Genomic DNA, 14,962 nt, shown 5'->3' on the forward strand with positions numbered 1-14,962 from the left:
GTGGGGTTATAAACACTGGACCGCCAGGGAAGTCCCTAGTCTGCTGTACTTCTTATGTTTTAGTACTTTATATTTTATTCCAATTGCATCCCCTTGTAGAATATAACTTCTGTGAGAGCAGGGACTATGTATTTTTCACCATTGCATCCCCCCGTTCTTACAATATCCACAGTAAGTAGGTGACATATATGACTGAGTATAAGGCAAGATTTTTCTTAAAGAATCTTCCAATAAAAGGGGAAACCACCTTTCACTTAAGTTCTTACAAAATCTCTTATATTGTGGTATATATTCGCAATGATTTTACTCAAAACTATAAAATACCGTTCAAGGAACACACATCAGCCTGAAATGACCTCATTAAATGCTGGATGCTTGTAGAGATATTCTGTTGGAATTGGTAAAAATGCAGGCAAAACCATTTAAAAACATTTAGTTATCCACGTTTTGGGAGTTGTGACCTCAGAGTTGCAAGGGCTGGATGTCCTTATAAACAAGGCTTTTAAAAGGAGATGGAGAAAAAAAAAAAGGAGATGGAGACTGAAGGACAAAGGCTTCTTATAAAGTGCACTTTAAAAAGCAATGCAGGACTTCCCTCGTGGCTCAGTGGTTAAGAATCCACCTGCCAATGCAGGGGACACAGTTTCGAGCCCTGGTCCTGGAAGATCCCACATGCCATGGAGGAATTAAGCCCACGAGCCGCTGAGCCTGCGAGCCACAACTACAGAAGCCCGCGCACCTAGAGCTCGTGCTCTGCAACAAGGAGAAGCCAGTGCAATGAGAAGCCCGCACACCGCAGCCAAGAGTAGCCCCCACTCCCCGCAACTGCAGAAAGCCTGTGCGTAGTAATGAAGACCCAGTGCAGCCAAAAATAAAATTAATTACTTAATTAATTAAAAAAAAAAGAATTGACCATCTAACCTGGTGAAGACCATTCAACTCTTCAATTCTGGGGTCAAATACCTGTCCAGGTTAAGTGAAATCTTATTTGGAGTTCCTCATTCTTAGATGTCTTATCAATCAAGATAATCGTCAATAATTGACATCTGCTGTCTCATTCTCTGAGAAGTCTTTCATCTCTACCTAATTTCAACCTGATATTTACTACATGAGAATTCTCCTCTTGAGCCCTCTTGGCCAGGGTCCTTTTTCAGACTTTCCAAGTTCTTCACCTGGTTAAGGACACTTCAGGTACCCTACATGGAAATGAGGGCTCACTTTCCAGTATCTGTATCTGGAAGGAACATAACTCTGTGCAGCATGTAACTTCATGAAATCTTCTTGGAGAATAAAGTTTTTCTTCTCTGAATCTCATTCATTTCTGTAGCTTGTATACCTCATGTACACGTGAGGAGTAGTCACCAGGCAGTTATGTAGAAGGAACTGCCGGCTCTCTGTACTTCATGAAACCTGTTTGGGAAGTAAAGCTGAATTAACATCAATTGTATCTCCCGGGGTACAATGCTCTGTACAATGTGTCCTGCCTATAATTTGCTTGGAGAAAGTTGTTATCAGAAGTTGTGTCTTGCTCAGAGAAGCCATGATGCTCTACATCTCTCAGGCTACTTCTTTACTCCCTGGCCACAGGCTTGACCCGGAGTTCTAATCCTAAAGAAATGTTCATTCCCTAAATACCCCAGTCACATCTTCTTTCTCTTTCTTCCTGAAGGTCGTCATAGTTGTCTATTCAAAAGAGCACAGAGTTTAAAAACAACCCTCCCTACTGTGGTTTTTTCCATAACAATTATCGTCATCCAGCGTAATAAATGTTATCTGTTCCCAGGATTTATTGTATGTTTCCTCTCACTAAAATGCACGCTCCCGGAGTTCCCTGGTGGTCCAGTGGTTAAGATTCTGTGCTTCCAAAGCAAGGGGTGTGGGTTCGATCCCTGGTCGGGGAACTAAGATCCCACATGCTGCAGGGTGCAGGCAAATAAATAAATAAATAAATAAAACGCATGCTCTCTAATGCAGGAATTTTTGTCTGTTTTATTTACTGTTGTAGTGCTAGTGCTTAGAAAAGTGCTTAACACATAGTAGGGGCTTAATAAATATCTGTTGATAAAATTAATGATGCCCAACCTATAGAACAAGAATATATTCAAGATTAACTATATCGTGTATAGGGTTTAATGCAGTTCGTCATTTCAAATTGTGAAACGAAATTCTCAAAGTTTTACACACACACACACACACACACACAAAACAACCCACTACTTTGGAAGAGAATGTACACATGTGGAAGAAATGAGGTGTGGAATTAAGGAATTTAGACTAGAAATACCACGGAGGAGTGAGCACTTGGGGACAGGTTAGATATAGCTATATATCACACATGCAGCTTGGGTCTTGGTTGCTAGAAATAATTGCCCTGAATAATTTCTGGGAGTTTCTGCCATCCATGATCTTCTTGGCTTCACCTGTCCCTGGGGCTTGGCCACTTGGCTTGCTTCCTTGCCAAAGAGGTTTTTAGGAGATACTGGCAGAGTCAGGGTTTTATAACCATGGGAATGGGGCAAGGCAGACTCCTGAGGGTGAGGAGTGGGTTGCAACAGCAGCTTCAGGAACCTGGTTCCACCTGACTGGACCCAGGCAGGCTCTAGTTTCCCCAGGGGTCTCTTGGAGAAGGAGGTAACTAAGAAATGCATGGGAGATTAATTGTTTGCCCCTTTTTCCTGTCCTTCAACAGATTGTTCTGAGGCCCATACATCATCTCCAGAGAGGTCCCAGTCAACCAAGCAACCAGTTGTGTCTCTTTGAGAAGCTAGGGCCCTTTCCTCCTTACTCTTCCTTCCCTGGAATTGCACTCAACTCCCCTCTCCACCCGTATCCTATGCGCAATAAAAATGAACTCGCTAAGCTTTGTCTCAGGCTTTGTTTTCTAGAAAACCCAGGCTAGGCCATAAAGAAGAGGGAGGATTTGTCATAATTCAGTTTCAAAAAGATTCCACTAAACCATAGACATGTCTTAGCGTTCAAGTCCTTCTCTCATGCTTATGGCAAGGAAAGTATGTTTCAACTTCAAAATAGTTAAAATATTACTATTGTTGACTTTAAAAAAATGCACACACACAAAAAAGAAAAATGCGCAACGTGAGAGTGGCGAGTTAAGTTTTATTTGGAGCCAAAGGAGGACTGCAGCCCCGGAGACAGCATTTCAGATAGTTCTGAGATACTGCTCCAAAGAGGTAGCGGGGGAAAGTCAGTATATATGTGATTTTGGTGAAGGGGGAGTACATGCAATCAAGCACATATTTTTTTGTAGAGGGTTTCTGTCAGTCATGAGGAGCAGTGGTCACCATAAAGGATTCTAGTGCTTTTCTAGATATGAGGAGATATAAGAATTGGGCTCATAAAATTAGCTCCTGAAAATATCTATCTGAAGACCTGTTCTGCCAGTTTTTCCCAGAGCACAGAGCGCCTCATTTCTGCTCTCCACCCGAACTCCTTTCAGGGGGTGTTGAAAGTCAGCAGCTGCAGCAGCACATGATTTACTCCTTGTAGAGGGAGATGGCAAGTGCCAATTTGTAGTTGACACTACCTAGCAAAAGTCAAATAACCATAAAGTAAAAAATTGGTAGAATTTCAAATGAAGACTGAAAGACATGGAGATGAGGTATTGTAGTCAGAAAAACTTGTTTAAAATTTATTCATTCACTCAACAAAGAATATAAAGCACTAATCTAGGTGCTGGAGATACAGTAGAAAACAAGACATATGGACTCTTCTTCCCCAAGGAGCTTAAATACTACTGGAGGAGACAAATAAGAAATATTTAATATAATATTTGTCAGATGTAATGTCAGATGGTAATAAATGATATGAGGAAAAATAAAGAGCAGGGGATGGATAGAGAGTAATGAAATACTCTTTTAGGTATCATGGTCAGGGAAGGCCTCTCTGTGAAGAAAACCTAAGCAGAGACTTTCCTGAAGTCGGAGAGGGATCCATGGGAAATTCCAAGGACTAGCACCCAGCTCTGCACGCTCATAAGCTATTTGTTAGATTAGCTTTGAACTGAGAATAAATAAACAGAGTAAGGGAAGGAGATGTTTCTGCCTTTCCTTTTTATCTCAAAATCATCTAAGCCTGAACTTCTCCTAAATTCCTCTTGGTGGCTAGTTGTTTTTTTTAAATTAATCAACTTATTAGAAGTCAAAGATACTTCACTGCAAGATTGTTTCTAATCTTTTCTAGCCCCGTTATCGCTATTTATTTATGCATCTCATATCCATGTAAAATAGTATACACTTTGAAAGCAAAGTCTATATATTTCCAGCATTATATTTCCTGAAATACCTAGTATGGGTCCTATCATAGAGTCAGCAAATACTTATTTGTCGAATTTAAATTTTTATTTTTATTACCATAAGTACTACTGGGGACAAAATCATCTGACTTCTTAAAATTCCTAAATCACAAATAAATGTTTAGTTTAGCCTCTTTGAAACTATATTTATGCATGCACTGATTAAAAAAAATAAAATATGTGGTCTTGGACCAGTTTACCTAACCTCCCTAAGCCTCAGTGTACTGTAGGGCAAATACAAATAATAATTCTTATTTCACAGAACTTGTTGGTGTAAGAATTAAAAAAGGAACATAAATCATCTAGGATAGGACCAGACACATGGTAGTGTTTAATGAGTTTTTGGTAACCAAGGTATAAGGAATTTTCAAGGTTAATCTAGACCAGGTTATTTGATCATGTAAAGAATGTGCTAGTTTTTTGTTAACAGCATTTGTTATTAGTTATTTCCCATAATGAAACCATGATATTCTCACAAGATTCTTTCTTTAATCAGCTTTATTGAGGTATAATTTCTATGCAATAAAATTAATCAATTTTCAGCGTATAGTCTTTGAAGAATGCATACAGTTGTGTAATCACCCCCACAAACAATACATAGAATATTAACATCACTGTCAAAAGTTCCCTTACACGGCCTTTGCAGGAAGTTCCATCCTTCTACCTCCAGACCTGGCAACCACTGAATTATTTTCGGCAAAAGATACTTTTCATTTATTAAGCCAATAATTATGAAGTCTTTCTATTTGGAAGTCCTTTAGCTAGACACTTCATAGAATACAAAGATAAGTAAGACAGTGTGTGTCCTTAAATAGCTTAAAATCTAGTCTAGTTTTATGTAATTTTGAGATTACTTGTCTACAAATAATGTGGGACTGAATTTCTGTATGTATATTATTATGCCTACTAAAAAGGAATAGGAAGAACAAATATTGCAAATGATTCCCTTACTTTTTAGAACACTGAATGAGAACAGGTACCTTCATGAATGCCACTAATTATGATTTCTTTAAAAAGGCACAAATTTGTGATTGCATCATGATCCAGATAATTATTTAAAAGTAAACTGTTTTTAAATTAAGTAACAAATGGACTTCCCTGGTGGTACAGTGGTTAAGAATCCGCCTGCCACGTGTTCGAGCCCTGGTCCGGGAAGGTCTCACAGGCCACAGAGCGACTAAGCCTGTGTGCCACAACTATTGAGCCTGCGCTCTAGAACTTGCGAGCCACAACTACTGAAGTCCGCGTGCCTAGAGCCTGTGTTCCGCAACAAGAGAAGCCCCCGCAGTGAGAAGCCCGTGCACCATAACACAGAGTAGCCCCCGCTCACCGCAACTAGAGAAAGCCTTGTGCAGAGCAACGAAGACTCAACGCAGCCAAAAATAAATAAATACATTTATTTTAAAAAATAAAATAAAATTAAATTAAGTAACAAACATATCAGAAGAAAGTGTAGAAATCGTTAAGTGTGCAGCTTGATCTTTCCAGGTTATTTAATGTCAACCTAGACCAACTCTCTGACCAATACAGTAAAAAGGCAACATCCTAAAGCCTTTTGGTTTAGGTAGAATAATTACATCGTTGAAAAAAAGAAAGAGATAAGAGAATAATGTTCTGCAAAGGCTCACAAAGAATTGTGGGATGGCACAATGAATGGAGAAAATGGATGGCACATTAAAATTCATGAGGAAATGCCAGTTAAATTCCATGAATAACAAAGTGATTATTGTGCAGGATCGGGTTTCTCTTTCATCACTACAGAAAGACACAAAATCATTATTGTGATCTGCCATGTGGTTTTCCTTTGTTATTAGTTGCTGGGACTGCCCTATTAAATGTTTCGTGTTACCCAGGGGAACAGTCACAGTGGTGAGGAACGGTGGTCGCAGTGCACGTGGCTTTCTATGGTTCTAATTGTAAGTGCATTTAGACCAGAGGAAAGGAACAAATTAAAAAGAAGGGCAGAACGGCTGGGTGGGCATTTTCTTGTGATTACAAAGAACCGAGTCTATCCTTAACCTTACTGCCCCTTGCTTCCCGCTTTACACCTGCCAATTCCAGAACAAGCAAAACTGGTATTTGCATTTGGAGCCTCCTTGGCCAATACAATGGGGACCACAGGTAATTTCAAAAGCGGTAATACATGCAGATTGAGGAGAAGTATTAACATCAGGAGAAAAAACAATCTGGAAAAATAATCCTTTGAAGATGTGTGTAGAGGGGTCAAAATTTTATCCACAATATAGTTTCAATATGCACAGAAAATGCTGTTCTTTATTTTCTTTGATGGACCTAATTTTCCTTGCAAACTTCCATACTGGGAGGAAAAAACCCCCCAAACTTTAAGCTTGTCAATTCAAAATAACTTTTTTTTCTAGTTTAAATAATAGTCACTTTTGAATAATACGTTTTCTTTTGGGTAGGTGCAAAAATCTTTCACATTTCTTTCCCCTTACCCTTGCTTCTCTTCAACATAGTGTCTAGATGTATAGAAGGATTTGTGACCTAGTGGTGGCAAGGAGAGGAGAGGCCTCAGATGTCTGTGCGGTTTCAGGATGCAAGTTTGTCCCTGTGGCAGAACAGCATCTCTGTTGACTAGTGGCCATTGAAGGCCCCTTTGAGATGTAGCGGGTCTCACCTGACCTTTGGGCAGTGTGCTGGTATCATCACTGGGTCTGTGTTTTGCCATTTGCTCTATACACTGCATGCAGCCTCTTAGTTGCACTAGACTCATCCTCATTTCTGTGCTCTCTCACCAGGATCCCCTGCAAGTCACACAGGAGCCAGGACCAGTGCTTCAAGCTGATCCATCCACCGACTTCTGTTACTGCTGTACAATCACCGTACTGGCTTTTGCACTGAGTCAAATAGAAGGAGGGCATGAGCCCTTTTATTTTCAGCTTTCTCCTCACTCTGTCTAGCATATGCTCCTTCTCTAGAAGGTTGCCCTGGAGAAAGGCACTCAAGACACAGGGGACTAACTCCTCTTTCCCCTTTCAGGGCCACCATTCACCTTCCACTCCCTCTTTCTCTCTCTGAACAGGCTTTCTCTATATCCTCCTGCTTCACTAGAAGGAGGTGGGCACTGGATGGTTCCACCTTAATGGCAGACAGGAGTGATCCTAATAGGGTAAGTTGTCTTCCCCTGCAAGACAATTGGGAACTGGGGGTTTACAAAATATTTATTTTTCCCAAATATTGTTCCAATTTCCTTTTGAAGGAGCATGGCAAATGCTCCTTGATTATATATGCCATAGTGTTCAAAAATTATGACCACCTAGGAGAGACAAAAGAAATTTGTGATTTCATATTTTAGGCTGCTCATTATTTAGGCCTTTTATGAAAACAGAATTTCAAAAAGACTTTCAAAAAATTTCTATTTGAACCCTGAGATAGGTTACTTTAAAGAAGAGTGCATTCCAGTTCTTATTTGGAGGACTTTAATCCCATTTCTTTTTTGTTTGGCCCTTTCCTCTCTTCTCTGTCTTCTCCAACATCAAAGATTCATATAACTCTCCCAATGACAAAAGACCCACAATTGCCTTGAACCTATGGATGGTCAGAAAAACAAAAACATGGAAGCACCAAAGTTCCCGTAGGAAGTGTATACCTTTTACTTGCTTCTATTTCTTTCCTTCCTTTGAAAACTACTGAACCTTTGTGAGAAGAGTGTTTTGGATGCATCATAATATGTGCAGAAATACAGCATTGGATCTCAAGGATCTTCTACCTTCAACTTCTCTGCAGTAGAGGGTCAAAGAGATAACCAGGAAGACATGTGACATGGTACATTGTCTCTCCTATGAGCTATGTTCACAACTGATGTGGAAAAGACAACTTTGCTGTCTCCTTCAATGTCCTCGTAACCAGTAAGATGCTTATAAATATTTAATTATTGATTTGCACAAATAAGCTTATTTATTGAGATATTTCTGAAATGTTTTGAGAGTTTTTAATGTAGCGTTAATATGTCAGATATATAGAAAAGTATAGAAAATAACATGATAAACATTTCTGTACTGAAGAGCAAGTCTTTTTTGTTTGTTTTGTTTTGTTTTTAGGCTGCGCTAAGCAGCATGTGGGATCTTAGTTCCCCTACCAGGGATCGAAATCGTACCCCCTGCAGTGGAAGAGCAGAGTCCTAACCACTGCACCACCAGGGAAGTCTCTTAACAGCAAATCTTAACATGTTGCCATATTTGTTTCAGATTCTTTTAAAAGAAATAAAAATTAAAAATACAGTTGAAGCAACCATACCATCATCTCGTTCCCCTTCCCACTTACCACAGGCAACCAGTGTCCAGAAGTTAGTATGTATCCCATATTTTTTGTAATTTTACTACATAGATATGTGTCCATAAGCAATGTTATTATTTTTTGTGTTTAAAATTTTATTTAAATGTTACCATGCTGTAAGTACACTTTTGCAACTTTACTAATATAGTAGAGTTTATTTCTACTTTCTTATTTTTTGTTTTCTATTTATCATGCTTTTATTTCTCTTCCTTTTCTATACTTTCCTGCCTTCTATTACGTTACTGAGTTATCTTTTTCCCCACTTTTGCTGGCTTGAACATTACACCTTAAAAAATATTAACCTTGATTTATTATGGGAATAAAAAGGATTTTCTCTGGTAAACAGGTGGGGTTTCAGATTTACTTACATAAACATTTATGTGATACATAAAAAGTATCAGAAAACAAACTATGCTATTTTCTTATAGGCTTACACATTTTGAAATCTATCTTTTCTTCACTGTAATTATATATAAGCTTTAAACTTTTTTTTGTTTTCTTTATTTTTCCTTGGATTCTTTCTCTTTTGGTGAGAAGTTCATGGTTGTCAAGTATATTTTTTTCATAGTAGTAAAACTAACAAGAACTTAACTTTGCTTATGTTTTACATTTATATAACAATATACACTTCTTTCTTTTTATTTATTCAGTGTTTACCCTTAAATTTATAACATGCACACTCAACCAAGCCTAAGATATCGTCAGCCTCTTTCAAACAATATGAAATCTTAGAAGCTTCAACCCTCCCATCATTCTTTTTATTTTTAAAATTTATTTATTTTATTATTTATTTTTGGCTGCCTTGTGTCTTTGTTGCTGGGTGCGGGCTTTCTCTAGTTGCCGCAAATGAGGGATACTCTCTGTTGCAGAGCTCGGGCTTCTCATTGTGGTGACTTCTCTTGTGGAGCACGGGCTCTAGGCTTGTGGGCTTCAGTAGTTGTGGCATCCTGGCTCAGTAGTTGTGGCTCGTGGCTCTAGAACACAGGCTCAGTAGCTGTGGAGCGCGGGCTTAGTTGCTCCACCCCATGTGGGATCTTCCTGGACCAGGGTTCGAACCAGTGTCCCCTGAATTGGCAGATGGATTCTTAGCCACTGCACCACCAGGGAAACCCCATTTATGTTATTATAGTAATTTGGTTTCACCTTTTCAAATACCCTCTCAACTTAGAAATAAGTGTCAATATTGCTTTTTAACACTCAATATTAATTTAGATTTACCAATATTTTTCACTAACTATTATGTCCACAATTAGTACTTTTAGCCAATGTTTTTTCCTGGCTTCATCGTGCTTCATCTTGAAGTATATACTTGAGCATATTTTAAGCAACAATTTATTATTATTAAACTATTTTAGTATTTGTCTGAAAATAACTTCAGTCTCACTTTGAAATGATACTTTGAGTACAGACTTCTTGATTATTTTCCCTTAACAATGTGGTAATACCTGTCATTCTATTGTCTTTCCTCTATTTTTATTGATGAGAAATCTGCTGATAATGTCTTATTTTTCCCTTGTAGGAAAGGTTTTTTATCTTGTTACTTTTAAGATTTTCTCTCCTTCTGTTGTGTTCTATGTTTCACTTTGTTTAGGTATATATCATTTTTATTTTTTAGTTTGTGGCTCAGTGATTATCTACTCAAATATTGCTTCTTTCCTATTTTGTTTATTCTATCACTCTGGAATTCCTTTTCAATATATATTGGGTCTTCTCAATTCTAGTCTCCATATCTCTTAATTTCTTTTTCATATTTTCCATCTCTTCATAGTTATGTGCTGCATTCTGAGTGATTTCCTAAGCTCTGTCTTCTACTTTATGATTTTCTCTTGACTTGTTTAAACTGTCCATGGACTTTTAAATTTCAATGAATATATTTTTAATTTTTTTTTTTTTGCGGTACGCGGGCCTCTCCCGTTGTGGAGCACAGGCTCCGGACACACAGGCTCAGAGGCCATGGCTCACGGGCCCAGCCACTCCACGGCATGTGGGATCTTCCTGGACCGGGGCACAAACCCGTGTCCCCTGCATCGGCAGGTGGACTCTCAACCACTGTGCCACCAGGGAAGCCTTATTTTTAATTATTTAATGTTTAATTTTATTATTTTTATAAACCTTCCTATTTGTTTTTGTAATGTTCTCTTGTTTCATTATTGATCTGTTAAAAATCTTTTTAATAATTTAAAACATTTAAAAAGTTTTAATAAAAATAAAGTTAGTGACACATTCAATAAGGAGGCCACAAACAGCTGGCAGAAAGAGCAATGGCCTGAGATTTGGAAAGCTTTACCCTGGACTTTGCACTGCCTCTGTCTAGCTGTATGACCATGGGCAAGTCACTGGAGATATTAAGGTCCCCGTTTCCTCATCTCTAAAAGGGAGGCTAGCACTCTCTACAGTTTAAAAGTCCATAATTCTAGGTAGTGCAGAGATAGATAGTGTCATAGGAAAATACCTCAAAATTCTGACACTACTAAATGAAATGAAATGAGAGACAGGAAAACCGAGACACAAACTGCTCTTTTTATTGATTGATTGATTGATTCAGTTTTTTCCTTTTTTCATTTATTTAGATTTCACATATAAGGGATAGCAAACAGTATTTGTCATTCTCTGTCTGACTTATCTCATTCAGCCTAATGTCTCAAGGTCCGTCCATGCTTTCAACAACTTTTTAAATTCAAGTATAGCTGATTTACAATGTTGTGTTAATTACTGGTGTACAGCAAAGTGACTCAGTTATAATATATATACATTCTTTTTCATATTCTTTTCCATTACGGTTTATCACAGGATATTGAATATAGTTCCCTGTGCTATACAGTAGGATCTTGTTGTTTATCCAAACTGCTCTTTAAAAATAGGGTGTAATTGGGCTTCCCTGGTGGCGCAGTGGTTGAGAGTCCGCCTGCCAATGCAGGGGACGCGGGTTCATGCCCCGGCTCGGGAGGATCCGCGGAGCGGCTGGGCCCATGAGCCATGGCCGCTGAGCCTGCGCGTCCGGAGCCTGTGCTCCACAGCGGGAGAGGCCACAGCAGTGAGAGGCCCGTGTACACCACCCCCGCCCCCCAAAAAAAAAACTTTAGAAGAAGACACATGAGAAAATCTTTCTGACCTTGGATTAGGCAAAGATTTCTTAGGTACCACACCAAAAACACAGTCAAAAGAAAAAACACTGATAAATTGGACTTCATCAAAATTAAAAACTTCTCTTTGAGAGACACAATTAAGAAAACTAAAAGGCAAGCCACAGACTAGGTCAAAATGTTTGCAAAGCACGTATCTGATAAAAGACTTGAATCCAGAATCCATAAGGAATTCTCAAAACTTAATAAAAAAATAAGTAACCTCTCCCTCCCACACACAAGTGGGCAAAAGATTTGAGCAGACATCTCACCAAAGATATGCAGACTACAAATAAATACATAAAATATGTTCAAAATCATTGTCATAGGGATATGCAAATTAAAACCACAATGACATACCACTACTACCTATTATTAGAATGGGTAAAACAAACAAACAGACAAACTGAAAATATCAAGTCCTAGCAAGAATGCAGAGCAACTGGAATTCTCACACATGGTTGGTAGAAGCACAAAAGAGACCAGCCACTTTGGAAAAAGGGTTTGGCAGTTTCTTGTAAACATACATTTATCATTCGACCCAGCAATTCCACTCCTAGGTATTTACTCAAGAGAAATGAAAACATATGGTCACTCAAAAACCTGTATGTGAATGTTTATAGTGACTTTGTACATAATCACCAAGAACTAGAAACAACATAAATGTCCCTGAATTAATGAATTGATAAATTGTGATACATCCATACAGCAGAATACTACTCAGCAATAAAAAGGATTACATTTTTAATACACACTACAACTGTATTCGACTACAGCTGAATCCCAAAGTAATTATGCTGAATGACAGAAGCTAGATGAGAAAAGAGTACATACTGTACGATTCCATTCATTTTGGAAGAGGCAAAACTAAAGAGACAGAAAACCAATTAGTGGTTGCCAGGGCCTAGAGGTGAAAGAAGTGATTGACTACAGAGGAGCACAAGGTAATTTGTTAGAATAATGTAACTGTTTTATATCTTTATTATAGTGGTGGTTACATATCATATACACTTGTCAAAATTCATAAAATGTATACAACTATACACTAAAAATGATGCTTTTTACTACTTGGAAATTATGCCTCAATAAAGCTTACCACACCCCCAAAGACTTATACACAGGCTCTATCACAGATTTTAATGGTCATACTTGAAAGTATAAGCTCCTTTCTTTCTCCTACGAGAAAATTGTATCATAAGAAATCAATAAGGACAACAAAAACTAAAAAATTTAAACGTAAAATACTTGCAATACAAAATCTATGTGCTTTGAAATAAGTAATATTAAATATGTATGGTATTTACTTGCTGGTAATTTCAATCTTTTTCACTTTTTGATTTTACAAGTTAAATGTCCATGAAATTTTTTTTTTTTTCTAGAGAAATAGTACTGTTTCATTTTTCCTTCAAATAATGTTGATGCTGACGTTTCTCAAATAAACCCAGCTTGCCACCTTCAGGCAAATGAAAGATTTACAGAGGCCATCACCAGTGACAGAACATCAATTTTGCAGATTTCTCAATCATCCATAATTAATAATGTTTTGGTCACCCTATTAGTGTCTTTGTGAGATTTCCTCAATCCAGAATCTTTCCCTGGCATTTACTGAAATCTTTCCAACTTTCAAAGCTCAGTTCAAATGACATTAACTCCAAAAAGTCTTTCCTCATCACTCTAGCTAGTTTTTCCTCCTTTAAATATTTAGCTCCTTGACTGCTTGCAGGTAGTGATAATCTCTTATGCATATTTTTATGCCTCTTTATGGCTATTAAGAAGGGTAAATAATATAGTTGTGCATTCTAATGTTTACTGAGTGAACACATGAATGAATGAATAGGAAGTTAGAGTATCCATTGAGCTTTTATTTGAAAGAGTTCCTATTTTACTGATAGAATAATGGGAATGCCACACATTCATGCACCATTATATGCATATGTGTAAAGCATCAATTTTCATTGATAATGACTAAAAGTGCCTCAATTTTTATTAACCTCTCAATTAAATAATATTATTGATGAATGATTAATGACTGCTTGGTAAGTGGCCTTGTGATACTTACTCAAATCTTAATATCTGGACACCAAAAAAAAATAAAAAAAGAGAGAAGAAAGTAGGATGATGTTGTTTTTTACCTTTGAACTGAAAGGTGGGTACTTCTCTAAGTTCTATGGTATGGCCATCTAAATATTTCCCTCCAAATGCCTAAATTGCTAACATCCTACATGCATGTTAATAGAATATGTAACTAGCATGGGGTCCACTACCTCACTCATAGGAAAATTCCCTATTGTTTCTGTCTAACTCTGGTTAGGGAGTGAGATTCTTCATGCTTCCATTCCTTCCAGAACATACAAGCTCCCCTCTCTCTTTCCAGGCTTACATGTATCCAGGACTGCTAAGTGGCTAACTAGTTACAGCTTTGGTTTTTTATTTATTTTTAAAAGGAGGAATGGTCCACACTTCAGATGGCTTATCTTCTTGAATGCCTGCCGCTAGAACTTTCTAACGAAAGATTCTCTTTCTCTTGCCTACTTTGAGGGCTCCTTATTCCTTCGATCAGTTCTTCCTTTCTCATTACATTCTCCCTTCTCTCTGCCCTCTCTAGGCTCAGTCTTATCTGTCTGAGAGAGGCAATAACCAGTTCTTCAAGCATGCCCAGGTGGCTCTGATCTCGGCATTTAGGTTAGCAGTGTCATTGGATCTTTGTTTCTGCTCTGGTGAGGGCTGGGGCAGAAGAAAAGTCTTTAGTTTACAAGTAAGACAGAAATAAAAGAGGGAAATAGGGAGGAACAATCAGATTCATATTTTGGGATACAAATCTGTCACAAATGCAGGTTCATTTTACCTACTTTGACTAAAAGTTTGTTCTCTCTCTTCCAGACCTGCATTCATTCTCAAAATGTGAACTTTTTCTCCCTCATCAGTACCTCCGTGTTTCAAGTCTCCTAAACACACCTTCTAATTATACCCCAATGATACCATTGACCATGAATCATCACACATACACTGTAGCAGCAGCATCTTTTTCTGGCTATTCTCTTCTCTCCTTTCATTTACCTTAGTTGATTCTAACCATACATCTCCAAATGCATTAAATACCTTAAGTACCTTTTCAGTTTGCCCTCTATTTCTCTTCCCACCCACTTACAGTCTGGCTCCTATCTACTTCTCTTTACCAGACAACTATCGTTTTGGTCAAGTTCATGGATTAAAAAAAAAATCCATGAACTTTGAC

Source organism: Pseudorca crassidens, chromosome 19 (genome assembly GCF_039906515.1).
Source record: "Pseudorca crassidens isolate mPseCra1 chromosome 19, mPseCra1.hap1, whole genome shotgun sequence".
Lineage (NCBI taxonomy): Eukaryota > Metazoa > Chordata > Mammalia > Artiodactyla > Delphinidae > Pseudorca > Pseudorca crassidens.